This window comes from Varroa destructor, unplaced genomic scaffold (assembly GCF_002443255.2).
Source record: "Varroa destructor unplaced genomic scaffold, Vdes_3.0 BEIS01000001.1, whole genome shotgun sequence".
Taxonomy (NCBI): Eukaryota; Metazoa; Arthropoda; class Arachnida; order Mesostigmata; family Varroidae; genus Varroa; species Varroa destructor.
Window position 1 is genome coordinate 59467732 of NW_019211454.1, and position 14446 is coordinate 59482177.

Sequence of the window (14446 nt, forward strand, 5' to 3'; positions counted from 1 at the left end):
GCTGAATGCTGTATTCGCTGCATTCGTCTTCTATAGCCCTCTGATGTCCTGACCCCTTTTCTCTCTCTGCCACCCATTTCTCCTTCTCATTATCGCTCTTTTATTTCGCTTCTCACTCCACTTGATCTGAGTTCTTGATCTTGACTGGGTTGGGCTTCCATGGCCTGCTCGCCCTGGGGTTGTCTTCGTCGGTTGGGTTGGACCTGGCTGCCGTCGAGCGCCCATGGGTCCGGTGGTCCACTTCTATACTTGAGCTCACTGGACCACTTCCCGCTCTTCCCTGTTGATCGAGGCTCTCTGGACCAATCAGGGGCTATGCTTGCCCTCTCCCTTCCCTTCCTCTCTACCCCACCCGCTATATAATGCCCCCACCCCGGACCCGCTCGTCGGAGATCTCCGGTTCAGGAACTGCTGGGCCAATAACGGCAGATCTGCTATCCGTGTGTCTCTCGGACGTGTTATTGCGTGCGTTACTCCATTGGGCCGCCACCACCATTCATTGCTCGATTGCTTCCGTTTTTTTTCGTTAAGATTCCCTTGGTTCGATCGAGTGCGTGTTATAGTTTTCGTTCTTGCCGTGGAAGCTGCCAAACTGTCTTTGTACCCAGGTTTCTCAAGTTGCTCGTCGGTTTAGCCTATTGTTAACATCCAGCTGTGTATGAGCCAGCTTGTAGACTTCACGGCGGCGGTGTTTAGCATAGAAAGGTGTTCTACTGAGAATTTCGTTGTTCTTGCCGTCGTCATCGTCGTTGTTGTTTTTTTGCGGCAGGTTGTGTGTTGTTACTAGTAGATGTTCATCCGTTATAAATTTACTACATAAAAAAACTAACACACATCTATAGTCACAATGGCGAGTGCGCGCGTGCTGGATGATTCAATGGTTCGGGACAACGATCGTGCCAAGACGGCGGGCCTTATCCCGAGTTTACTCCCTACTTCTTCATCCAACTGCCGGTTGCTCGACTTACTGGCCTATTTGGCCTTACTCCTACTTCGCGCCATCTGTTGCACCTGCTACGTTGCTCCGCCCGGCTCGGTGAGTTTCGTATACATTTTATACGGTGCGTTTGCTTTTCTTCGGACAACATGAGAGAAGCGCACAGCTGTCACTATGTGCAAGCATACGATGAACGGATATGTCTAATGTTGATGGAAAAATATAGGCGAGTGCTGATAATGGCCAATGTGCCATTTTCTATTCCCTCCATCTTCTTCACCTGGTTCCTAAGTTCGTCCCGCTTATAGCATGTACGTTGATCATTCCGGCCGGAATGTTCCAAAGTTTGTCTAGCTAGAGATAGAGCGATAAAAGGAGCTTTTACGGTACGTTTTGAACTGGCGTATGTTTGCGTTTCGGCTATTCAGCGGAGCGGTGGCGGCAGCGGCGGCGTTAGAGTGGGGTGGAACCTCGACGTAAGAACAGATATATTCGATGAATAAGCTTCGCAACTTTGACAACCGAGCTCCTTCAAGTGTCTCTTGACAACGCATGGGCCGCGTATGAACTTCATTTTAGAATCATTTCATTCAGTATGACTTCAGCTACACCGATATTGCAATACCATAACGTACTACCGTGATGTAATCTGACTATATTGAAACAAGCGTTAGCCGCAGTCCACGTATGTGTTTCGACTTGATATCGTTCTTGAGGCCTCCTAAGTTACAATTTTGCGCGGACCAAAGGAGCTAAATTAATCGACCCCTGCAAATCGTATTTCCCTCCCTACTAAAAGAACAGGACTAGTCTAAATAACAATGTCAGTCTTTACCCTTATACATATCTATATACCTATATACATATATGACTGTTTTGTTAGCAAGAATTTACAGGTGGACTTTTCATGGTGGAATCAAGCACTCGAAGCTCGCGATTTCCCGCATCGTGAATCGGTCACAGCCGCTGCCACCTTCTCCTATATCCTATACTTATTTATTCCTAAAATAGCAGCGGTATGATCGTTTGTTGCCGGCTGCGTGGATTGTCCGGAGGCCCCTGTACCATCGTCGTTTGCCCTGCTCGCGTGCCTGTCGGCCTGGCTGCCTGTCTGCTGGCCTCCTCGATATGACTGGGATGCCCCTTTCCTGGTCGGTCTCCCAGCGAAGCGAATCAGCGAAGTCCCCGCCGTTTGTATAGCCTCCAGCATAGTACCCTCTCGCAGACTTACAGATGTACGCTCCACTTCGCAACGTATATGTGGGTAGCTGCTTGTTGGCCCCCGGACAAGGATTTGCTCAGTCCACAGTGGCGGAGCTCGTGGCTATATTTGAGAACTATTTGTAGTGTCCATCGTCTGTCCAACATTGGTGCACAGTGTAATTCCAGTGTAGTTAAGCGTCTCGTCCACATAGCTAGATTTGTTGAGTTGGATGTCGGCGCATGCCAACATGTCAGTACAGTCGTGCGTTCGTGAACTAACAACGACTATCGACGCCTACTGCAGCCAGCTACGCAACTACTGATTGTCCAAACGCAATTCTTGTTCGTTATTAGCGTCCTTTCAAGAACTGTGAGTGGACATCATTAGTTATTCTTGATATTCCTCCAACGACGACGACGATGATGATGATAAACAGGCCGACAAGAGAGTTAACCGGGGCCCAGGAGGTGAGTGCGCCTTGCACATGGTACTGTGTCGTCGTCCTGCGACATCCTGCCTGCCAGCTTTCCTGTCTTTGTATCACTATCCAACGGCGTTCAGCGTAATGTGCATTCAACGTCGTTTCTGAATGTTCGCTGGCGCTGGAAGCGTCGCGGTGCAACGTCTCCTCGGTCAAATCGGCCATTTCTTCTGCATCTGCTCCCGATCACCTTGCACCACGACGAATGGAGGGGCAGGCGGATTTGTTTGCGTTTGCATGTCATTGCCCATTCCTGTCACCCTTCTGGCATCGTTTAGTCATCGTTTTCGCCGACATTATTGTCACCGCCACCATTTCATTCCTATCGTTACCGAAATAGTCATTTCCTTATTATTCTGTGTTGACACTTTTCCTCCGTATAGTCCTCCCTGTTTTTCTGTTCAAAATGTCCTGTCCTCCTTTTCGGCGAAGCAATTTTCATCTATAAACGACCAAATTTCAGTTCTTTCGCCCCGGTCTTTTTCTCGATTTCCACCTCTTACTCCTCTCTATCAGTGTCCATCCACCCACCTGCTTGCACACACAAACAGACTTACGTTTACACACGTGTTGTGCCTACCCAAATAGCAGGAGTCTCTCCGGGTTGTTTGAGCCCAATAATTCAAACTGACAATCCAAGTCCTCCTTACCGTACGTACCTGCTTGAAGCAATCTTTGCTTGCCAGATGTAAATCAATTCTTTTTCCAAAGGGTCCGCATTCACCGAAGATTTAAATGGTTCAGCCGAAACGCTGTTGCACGCAGGTACTCACATATGTACGATTTTTGTCTCATAGACACCTTTTATGATTACATCCAACTTCGAGTAACATCGTCATCAGCTAGCGTTACTGTTCGAGCAGCTGTGACGTAACGTTCTACTGACATGTGTCACGCGTTTAAGTTGAATGACCACCAAAGAAAGGAAAAACGACTTTTTTTTTTGTTTTGCAATTCGTTCAAAATACCCGCGCCAATTGACACGATCACCAGTATGAAATGGGTGGAGGTGCCAAGTCTGGATGAATGATGCTCCTTAATTTTCAGTTCGGACGACACATAACCACTATCATATGTGCCCCATGATGTCCTGGCGTCATTATCATTTTTGTCGCACAGGCAAGAACGTCTTTGGTTGGATGAGTGTTCCGAGAAATGAGCTTTTTTCTCAGTCTTACTTGACACTTCGTTCAACGCCGAACTCGCGAGGCTTAGCGTTTTCGTCATTTTTCACGCGTGTGTCAAGTGAATATTTCGTTATAGCATACAAACAGCATGGGCACGCGAACGTCTGAGGACGTGGGAGTAAAGAATTCGTTGAAAATCTTGTTTATGATTGGACACCGTTACTGTTGTTGATGCCGTCGTTGTCGTTGTCATGCGCCTGTTCCGTTCCTGCTGGTCCTTTGCTATCCTATCCCGCCCCTGTCATTCGTGTCGTATCCTATGTCGGTGCTTTTGCAGCCACTGCTTTGGGTGCTGGTGCAGCGGCGCACGCTGGTTGAATTTTCTTCTCAAGCTATTTGGAGTGCTGCAATTGCTGGGGGAAGGGAAGGCCTACGAAAATGAAAAGACCCCTCTCTCTACTTCCCATCTCCCTCCCACCAGTCCCATCGGCAAGCTATGTCGGGATGTTTGTCCGTATTTTGACATTGCATGACAATGCAGAGAAGCTCTGCCATTGTTCATGCTAGCTTCTGAGACTTAAATAGTGTGTGCGTTTTTCTTGGCGATGCAAAAATGAAACAAGCGGCGATCGACAGTGCTGCATACTGTGTCTTGGTAATAGTACCCTCTCTGATCTCGTGCGGCGTGCGCCTCACTTCGGGCGGCAAGGGGTAAGGATAGGTTATTGATTAGCTGTCTAACAAAATTTAAAAAGATTGAGGTGCATACATTTAAGCGTATAGAGGTAAAGTTTGGCCCGCCTTTTTAGGTGTTTACATTCAGATGTGTGGATACACATCTGTTTCTCGGCGGATGAACAACGATACAAACAATTTTCTCGAGAAATAGTAGAATCAGATGACGATAACGCTTTCGATGACTATTCCTTGCGCCAAAATCCTCGAGTCATTTTTTTTTTATTTACGTGCAATGAACATGCTTAAAGTTATCATATTTTTTAAAAGAAATTCTGCTGCGTATATTCTTTATAAATTGTCCGGTTCATTAAGTTCTCGACCTTAAACAGCTTGCGTGGACAGTCGTCACTGCGAAATCTATCGGCTGTTCGATCTAACTTTAATGTGTATAGCTTTGTAACCGACAGATAATTGAAACTTCTAATAGATTTCACTTATTTTGCGCAGGCTATTTTAGAGAAGACGTCACGTGACGAGCTTGATATCGGCTTCACAACGAGAAATTTACGTCCCGTATTCCCTTACCTCTTAGCTCCTCAAACCTTGACGACCTCACGATGTATTCTCGTGCCAATTGGTAATGCCCGAGAAGCACGTATGTCTAGAAACAAACCTGAGTAATGGACCTTCAGCCGAAATATTGATTTGCCTGTACGATACAGCAAGCGGATAGCGGACAAAATACGAGATTAGCGAGAGAAAAACAAACGGAGCATTTTTTAACAAAACAAAAACATTAATATACTAACTATATTGAGCTTCCCTCAATCGTGTTAGGATGTGTTAATAGCGGAATTAAGATCACAGCGGTCATACAGTGCTAGCCTTATTCCTGCCATAAACGAAACGTTACGAAAAAGGCCGTTTAGCTACACAACCAATGGTACCTCATCCTTTTTCGCCAGATCATATCAATAACTTAACACCCTGTTAGCCAGCTCGCTGTGGATACATTATTTGTTGTAGTGGGTTGAAGCTTCCGACGATGACGTTTGCAGTGCGGCGTGACGAGTTGACAGCGAACCTAGATTGGAGCAGTAACAGCAGCCGTAGCAGCAGTGGTGGTGTGCCGACAGGAAAATTTGGAATTGTCGTGCCATCCCGACTTCAGACAGCAGTTGCTTGCCTCCTTTATAGATAGTAACGCTGCCGGATAGCAAGGATGCTTGGAGCCAGTGCGGATGAAGGGTCCGGGGGAAGGCATGAGTCGGTGACGAGTATGGCGCGCCTAGGCAATGGCTGCGGCTACGGCCCTCTGCTGCTCGTGCAACTGGAAGGACGAGCCCCTCCGAGAAGGAAACGCTTTGCTAACACGAGAGAGTGCCAAAGATATGTGAATCCCCACAGTTTGCCTATGACGTCGCAGACGCAAAGATCTGCTGCGCAAGAAGTGGTGGGTTTTCCAATAGCGGGCGCTCGTTAAGGGACTCCGTCGTCGACCTACTCCCGCCGAAGATGGCCGAGTCACCAGCTCGACAACAGTCGTTATCGATCGTTGAAGACTACACAATTACGTTACAGCGTCTGTTTCCATTTCAAAGAGATCGTCAAAATGAAAAACGACACGCCTATCAAATAGCAATTTGTTAAAAATTCTTTCATGCATGCTTTCATTATACAGGCTATATTTTTTGAGTTCTAATAAATGCAATGAACTGGGAAGAGATCAATGACGAGACGCGATGCTCTGGCTCATCAGATCCTCCTAACGAATGGTAGTAACGAATGGTAGTTTTCATCATGCTTCCTATAAACTACATCGCGGTTTAACTTTTGGACCGTAGCGACACGCTTCGCTATCGTAGTTCGCTTAGAATCATCACCTTAAATTTATGTTCGGTTTGCTTAGCCCTTGCTTACATTAGAGCGCGATTGAGCTATCACTCTCGATGGTGGACGTTACCGACACACTTTGTCATTCAGTATTCCAGCTGTTCTCGTCTGCCTGCTTACGTAATATCTCGTTTATGTATTGCTCACGTTAGTGCCATATGTTGCTCCACGGCATCGCAAGACTCACAAGCACTTTCTTGACCCATGTTTGGCAGTTCTGAATGTTTCCGCATGTGAACCGTGTATGACGCTTTGTCCATTTAACGCAGCAGCAGCAGCAGCAACAGTAGCAACGACAAAAAGAATGACGTCTGCAGGACGCCCAAGTGAGCGAATGGCCCGGTGAGGAAAAATCGCAATGGGACGTTCTTGCGATCACTGGCGTTATTTTGCTAATTACCGAAAGATTTGCCACTGAAACACCCTAGCGCTAGCAAGGCACGGGCTACATTTTACTTACTTAGACCCTTGTTGATACTTTAACAGGATTCAGGAACAGCTTAACATGGTATGCGAAACTACCTTCTTAAATTATACAACGATACACATATCGTCATCAGTTATATTTATGCATCGTCACTTCGTTGAATTTTTAGGGGTTGCTAGCAATTCTTAATTTACAAGTATATGAAATGGCAAAATAAATTATGCCTATATGTTTGCTTTGACAAATAACTTATTTAGTCATTATTAAATTTATTTAAAAATGTAGCTAAAAACTTTTTCGGAAAAAAAACCGGGTTTTCTAATGGATTGTTTTTTTTTTTTATTAAAGTGCCTCATTTCTGAACAGATTATAAGCCGTACTGCATTGTAATAATACGTGATATGATAGTGTAATATTCTGTTCATACGGAGCCGAATTGCGCCGGACATAATTCCACTGGAAAAACGACCCATATATGTATACAGGGAAAAACTAGCGTGTGTTTTTTGCTGTCAAAAAGTGAAAGCTAAATTCAACCTGAGGCTCGGCCTTTCTTTCCCAAAACCCGTTAGGATGATCAATCGCAAAATATACGAGAGGCAGGAACAAATGTTCAGAAATATTTCGAATTAAAAATACAGTTCGACAAAACCAGATAACAATATATCAGAAATAACCGCAGCTGTCTACGAACCAGCATGTCCTCTAAGATAGAATACACAGACAGCAGACATAGACCATGAAAGTAAGCCAGTCTGGGTCGTTTGATTTTGAATGGTTGAACCAGGATCGATGATGAGGTTCCTTCTGGATCGACTGAAGATTCCTCCAAGTTTTCGATCACTACTTAAATTTTTCCCACCTGAATCTAAGTAGAGCAGTAGAGTAATTTGATGAAAACCTCGGAACGGTACCCACGTTTCACAGATTTTACGGCCAACCAAGCAAATGGTTGCACTTTTTTTTTCCTTATAACCGCCTGCGTCGAAGAAAATTGTAACATTTCCGACAATAGCATCGGCAGATTCATCCAGAAACAAAGCGCACTTATATTTTACGAAGATGAAATATAATAAAAATCTGCCGCACTTTTTAACTCCCCAAGAGACCCGAGCACCGAGAACGCATCAGTTGTTTATGCCGTATACTGCACGTCATGGACAATATTCGGAATAGAAATATACGTTTTCGTATAAACATCGCCTCGTGTTCTCGACGAAAAAAAGAAGAAAAAGTTATTTGAAAGATTCTCAAAGTGTCAACCAAAGGAATGGACTCAACATCAGGCAAGAATAATATCGCGGGCTCTCCTTTGTAAAAGAGTAAAGGGCTATCTTCATCATTGTCTCGATTGGCTGGTAAATGGATATAGAAGATGGACAAAGAGGTAAGCAACAAGCAGCGATTGCAACTCCCGCGATCACTATCGCTAGACAAGACCCGGAACCCAGCAAATGAACGAAGCTATGATGATGTATAGGGAGTACTCGACGATCTAAAGTATGGGCGCTACTGGTCGCATTGCCGAAGCACAAGCTGATGAAATGGCAGTGCAGGAGAAGCGCGGAAACCCCAGGGAGATACTTGACCTACCGTCTCTTCGTTCTCCCGATGCTGTGTTTCCTGCTGTGGCTGCCAAACATCGCCCCTTATCATACCTTGTCCCCCCGCCGTAACTTCTCTTCTCCATGCATGCTAGACCCATATTCCACAGAGGTGGCCCCTAGCTGTGCGCTTTCGTTATCGGATCGGTTCGCCTCGATCTGTGGTGGACCGGCCAGCGTCCGAAGCATGACTATAGTCAACGGCATAGTACCAATCTTAATCTTTACATTGCGAGTAGTATGGTCAACGGAGGGGTATGGCCATGGCTAGCAAAGTTGGTAGCATATATATGGCAGACACCGTATGGCGCAGCGAGCAGGACGACGAAGGGGGCAGCAACGCGTTTGCGGGAACCATATAGTTGCATTACACGGGAGAGACAAAGTGAATTTATCAATGCTGCCGCACTGACTATTACTGTTATTCACGTACAATGGCAGGCCGACGCCAACATTCATATCTGCGGGCCTTTCCGCACAATTCCCTTTTTCCTATCTACCGAATGAACGACCAGGTAAGCCGAGCCTATCCAGCTACGTTACCATCCGTGGGTGTCAGGGCACTCGTTGGTTTTGTGGGCTGACTCGTTCTTGGTGGTTCTCTCTCCAGCTAGGCAGACCTGTCCGACCGGCTATGGCAGTAATAACATCCCGGTCCTATCGGTGAAGGAGACTATTTAGCACTGGCTGCTCGAATGGACACCACAGCACACTTAACCCATTCGAGCAGAGTGTAGTCCGCCGACGCCTCTATTGCTGGCAACACCCCGAACCTCAATCGGTCAACGAGTACAACGACATATAGGAACAATAACGCGAAAAAGAAGAACGAGTGGGGTAAGAAGCATTGCTATGCCAACGGCCGCTACTACTGACAGTAGTCGCCGTAACTGCCAGTAACAGTAAAGGTGCGGCATGTCGACCTATCGATTGCATTATTTGTCGTCGCCTCTTATATTTGTCCGTACGAGGAGCACGTCGGAATAGTAAAGGTACTTTGATAGTCACTGCAAGGGCAGCAAAGTAAGCAGCGCCGGGCAGCCGCTGGGGAAGCAAGGGCAAGCTGGCATCGCAGAATGACGGCTTACGGGCGTAGTATGGCAGAGAAACAGAGGGCGAAAGAGAGACCCAATACATGGTTGCTACTTAATGGTAAAAGCGAAATACGTTTCAGTTGTAACACAATACGGCAACCACCGAGAGAGCTGCCGCAGTTCCTCTGTCCAGCAAACCAACTGGATAAAGGCCAGCTACTGTTGCTTTCAAGACAGAACTAAGCTTCATAGCAGCTGCTAAGCAGACGGGCGCGACGACAACAATCAGCTGAGCAAGGAAATGAAAGCTGTTGCTATTTGATGTTTGTCAATAAGCATTGAGCTTGGTGAGCCATTGTATGCAGATAAGCATAGTCATTTATGTTCAATATATAAAAGGCGCTTGGTTTTTAACCAGGAGGACTGACAGGCCGGCCAACTGAGGCCTACATACGAAGACGAGCAGCACACAACTTTAGCTTGACAGTAGTGCCAACTAGCAGGCTTCAGGGCCTGCCAGGCTTGGTGGCTGGATTTCTGAAAAAAACGTCGACCAATAGCAAGCAAGCTAGCTAGCTTCCGATTTTAGGAACCTGCACTTTCAACAGCCAACGGAACAAACAAAGACACTCAGCGAGCACTGCGAAACTGCACGAGTAGGCGATGTTAGAGGGGGGGGGGGGGGGGTATGAGTCGAGAAGTGGACTGGAGTCTTCGAGGGTAAGGCAAAAGGCGATGGTTCACGCTGGTATTCTGTATTGTCCCGCTGTCATTGTCAGCCGATATCGATTACGTATTTTGATTCTACCTACACTTACTATATACAAACTTAGGTAATTTTGCTTATTTGAGATAGTCGGCTCGTTTGCCGCCTAAGATTAGCGCTAGGGTAGAAGTCGACGTTTAGGTGAGTGGGAGGCAGAGGGAAAGTAGAGGACAGTTTCATGCCGACGACAACAACAGGGGGCTTCTTTGTTTAAAGGATGCGGGTACATGGAATGACTAGGCCGTTAAGTTAGGTGGAATCAGGCGAATAGGCGAAATAGGTGGAAGCAGGAGCAATAGAAACAAAACAGAAGAATGGTCTGTAAGTTGCTTGCGTAATTGCGTAGGAAAGAGGGAACAATGAGATGGCAACGAGAAAAAAGTGGAAGAAATTCTAGGAGAACTACTTGAAGGGAAGATCATTTGGCTGTTGGCCGGAAAACAGGTCGACCTTCCTCGCCAACAGATCGGCTGACTTGAAATGGGGTATGGCAAGTTATATACTTCTGCTTATATATAAGGGTTGTAGAGGAAACGCGCCATTGGTAAGAGTTCGTCCGCCGCTCTTCTACGTCGACAGTGGACGACGTAATACTAGGGGAGAAGGTTGACGGGAGGGTGGTTAGGACAAAGAAATCCGATATCGTCAACTGCGGTGAGGCGTTCCTTCGGCTCTATTCCCCCCAGCCTCAAAGAACCCCCGTTGTTTTCTTCGTAATGCTCTGCTTTTCCTTCTTCGGAAAGCAGTTTGGTTCAAATACTGCTTCTGCCGCTGGTGGCGCCGCCATACGAACTGCTGCCGTGACTACTAACACTGCTTCTACATTTCTACAACGGTCCACTCACTGGGCACTCGAAGCAGTCAGACAGGCAGTCAGCCATTCAACTGAGGTTCTTCACTCGCTCCTAGTTACAAAAGAAAGTCGCAGATTGTTCTTCCGCCCTACTCGTTTTTCATTGCTCGGCTTTACGCTAGTCGGCCCTCGCTGACCCCCTGGTCGTTCCAACTTTCAATCTTTTCCAAATCCTCTCTCGTTTTTCTTATTGCGAACAAGCTCGATTTGAAGAGGAGAAATCTTCGGCTCGAGGGGCCGAGGAATAGACTTTGGCCCTGCTGATAGCAATAGTTTTCATCAATCACTGGGATTCAATTTAAAATACTTACGGAAAAAGAGACTACGTGAAACCACGGATAGGCACTAGTAGAGGCTGCTCATAGGATGTAGAACGTTAAAAATACGTAATATAATGCCGATAGAACCATTTCATGCATAGGCCTGAAATATAGTACGTTCATCCTTTTTGATGGTTGGGTCCAAGATGGCGATGTCAAATAGAACCGCGCACAATAGAACGGAAGTTGGGTGTAAGGAGTGAGAGTTTGGCTTACAAAGAATGCCCTAAACATGGAGAGGTGGCCTGCAGAACAGGCTATATGAGGCTCTTGGCAGCGACTGTGAAGACGAATTTGCCTGTCTCTAGCTAGCGACTGATGCGCCTCTTTCTCCCGTTCCCCTCTTTAAGCGTTTCACACTGGCGCCTTCCATTGTCACCCCTACTTTTCTCATTGCTTTCGCAACCCTGAATCTGTACCCGTAAAGCTTCTTCCTAACTTTGCCCCACCGGTCTTATCAATCGGTTGCACCAAGATTAATCCTGAGCAGAGCTTAGTTTGTGACCCTATTTCCCACTATCCGCAGTGATCAGTCTGTAGCTACTGCCGCTGCTGCTGCTAGCACTATTGCTCAGTAAATTCGGTTCTCTTAATCCAGCCTGTCGGCAGCCGAATGGGCAATGAATACTTGTAACGAAAGCGAGAGACATCGTCTCCGATGGGCGACGTTTTTAACCAAGCCAAAAATAAGGGCTACTTGCCCGTGCAAGTATTTGTATGTACGTATCTGGACTCATGGGCTATGCAGATATACAGTACATCATAATAGGAACCACGACAACTACTACTGCTATTAGTGGCATGAAATCTGACTAAAAGAATTGGGCAGAGTTCATACACCATCTAGTGACTGTTTTTGACAGCGCCTTTCCAATGAAGAATTGAACAGAGGTCGCCCATAACCCGATTGTCGTAAGAAGAACTATACAACTGGAATGTGTCCCACGATCGGTCACGGGCCGGTAGGCGAACAGGCACGCTACTGTGACCCGGCATCAAAAACTCCATTGATTTATCCCTGGCTGTCTCCTACCGACAGATCGGTTCTCGTAGGCAATACTAGAGATAGGTTGCGTTTGGCGATAGGAGTTGACAACCGTGAAGATACGCGATTGGCCAATCAAAGGTAATGGGCCTAGCGGAAATGATGAACACTCCCTCGCTATCTCTTTTGACCAACGAATCACTATCATCCAAGGTTTGAAATTTGGATTCAAAAGGCTGTGCCGAATCGGAGCGGCCTGCCAGAAAAATGCTGGTCTAACGCTTTCGATATCAGCTAGCGCTAGAATAAAAGACAATATCTCAAATGGTAGTTTTGAAATATATGGTTACAAGCAACGTAAAATAACTTCCATGACGCCGTTACTTCATTAGAAATCCGCAAACCGAAAATTAGGGAATTAGTATTATTAAACCTAAAATTAAAATATGTTTTGATGTTTCCGCCGTAATAATACAAACAGCCTTTCTATATAGGCAAAATCTGTAGAAACTTTTTCTAGGGAGTAATTGTCGGTAGGCTATCGGTAGAAGAGTTGCGTACTCGGTCTGACAGTGTGTGCCCAACAATAAAGCCGGTCTCCGTGAAAATCTGGTCACTACTGTGGGGTGGCGCGGCGCGGCTGATCGAACCGCACCTCTTCCGCTTTCCATTAGTGAGGTACCATAAGCAATTACCGATAGTACATGTTAAAAAGGCTACAATAAACGTCATTTCAATGTATCAATAGAAATGTTCGCATCTGGCGAATCAGGAAGTGAATCTATTGGGTCAGGTATCAAAATGAGCGGCATGCGTAGCATGAGTTTTTGTCTTCGATATTAATTCAGTACCCTACCGCCTACTTCCAAAAGCTTATCCATGCATGAAGGGATAGAGAGACGGTCCGCGGTAATATGGTTGTAAGTGTTGTCCGTGACAACCCAACACTCAACGGACATTGAAGATGCCGGCCGAAGCTATTTAGTGCGCTCGCTGCGCCACTGCTATAGGTCGCTAACTCCAAAGGATGGTATTTACTCAATATGCGTTGAGTAAATCCCGACTTAGATCACGCATGGGAGAAATACTCCAGATTTCTCTCGGTTTGCGCTTCAATGTCGGAATTAGAGAAACTAGAGCGCTTCCAAATGAAGTCATCGTGGACGTTCACTCGATGCTAATGCAATTCAACGGAACGTGTCCACTCTTAAAACTGCGCGTGGTTTTGTAAAGTGGCGGTCATATGGTAAGGAACGAAGGACTCTGGTTCCGCAAACCAGTTATGTAGAGAAGTCGCCTACAGAATATGAGCTTCGGGCCCTTGAGTAGCAAGTTCCTATGGGAAAATTATCGTAATGAGTCGGCAATGCTCAAGATAACGCCATGAATATTATATAGGCCAGAGGCAGAAATACATTACCTCGTATAATCATTGATCTGGTCTAGCGGGGTGTGTCTGACACCCGTGTACCTGACTGCTGCGAGACGATTGCTACAGGATCGCTGAGTAGCCAGCTTTTCTTCCGCCGTGCACCAAAGGTATAATTGTTCGACAAACGTTGTTTTGCGAAATATTTACCCATAGATTGCTGAGATGCTTTTCTATCTACCATCTCATAGTTAATTGTAACATCATAGAATTAATTCAGAATCTCAGTGGGTAAAAACACAAGCATGGTATTTTATTATACATTTTGGTTCAGCACTGAACTCCGCTTATCCCTAATATCTAAGTTGCCAACTTACGTTTAAGCCTTAGCTTGAATATCACTAAACCTCTTTAACTATAATTTATCCCAAAGATGTCCTACTTGAGGCATCTAGGAACGATTTTTTTTCTAACCGTCTTTGGAACAAAACAAATAATAAGCTCATCATAAAATATTATTGTGAACGTCATTCTACTAGACTATATATATATATATATATATACAAAGACTCCTGATTAGGAAAGACTTATTGTCAAAGATTATATAAGACACGTCCTCTTATAGTAAACTAGACATTCGTTAAGATTTATAGATTTTCAAAAAAACGAAGAACTCTTTCTATATAAAATCTGCAATATGCTGTCATTGTTTTTTGCCTTGTAATTGTCACTCCGATTTCCTTTTGATATGCACTTCATTGAAGACTT

General features: G+C 45.6%; 1 long non-coding RNA gene across 2 annotated transcripts in view; it reads left to right on the forward strand.

Annotated features, from left to right (window-relative positions):
* The first annotated feature begins 400 nt into the window (after nt 1-400).
* Nucleotides 401-14446, forward strand: part of LOC111250716 (uncharacterized) — a 179694-nt gene continuing 165648 nt past the window's right edge. For both annotated transcript variants that reach the window (XR_015319791.1, XR_002673488.2), the window contains exon 1: nt 401-1036. This is a non-coding gene — a long non-coding RNA (uncharacterized LOC111250716). The remainder of the gene's footprint in view (nt 1037-14446) is intronic.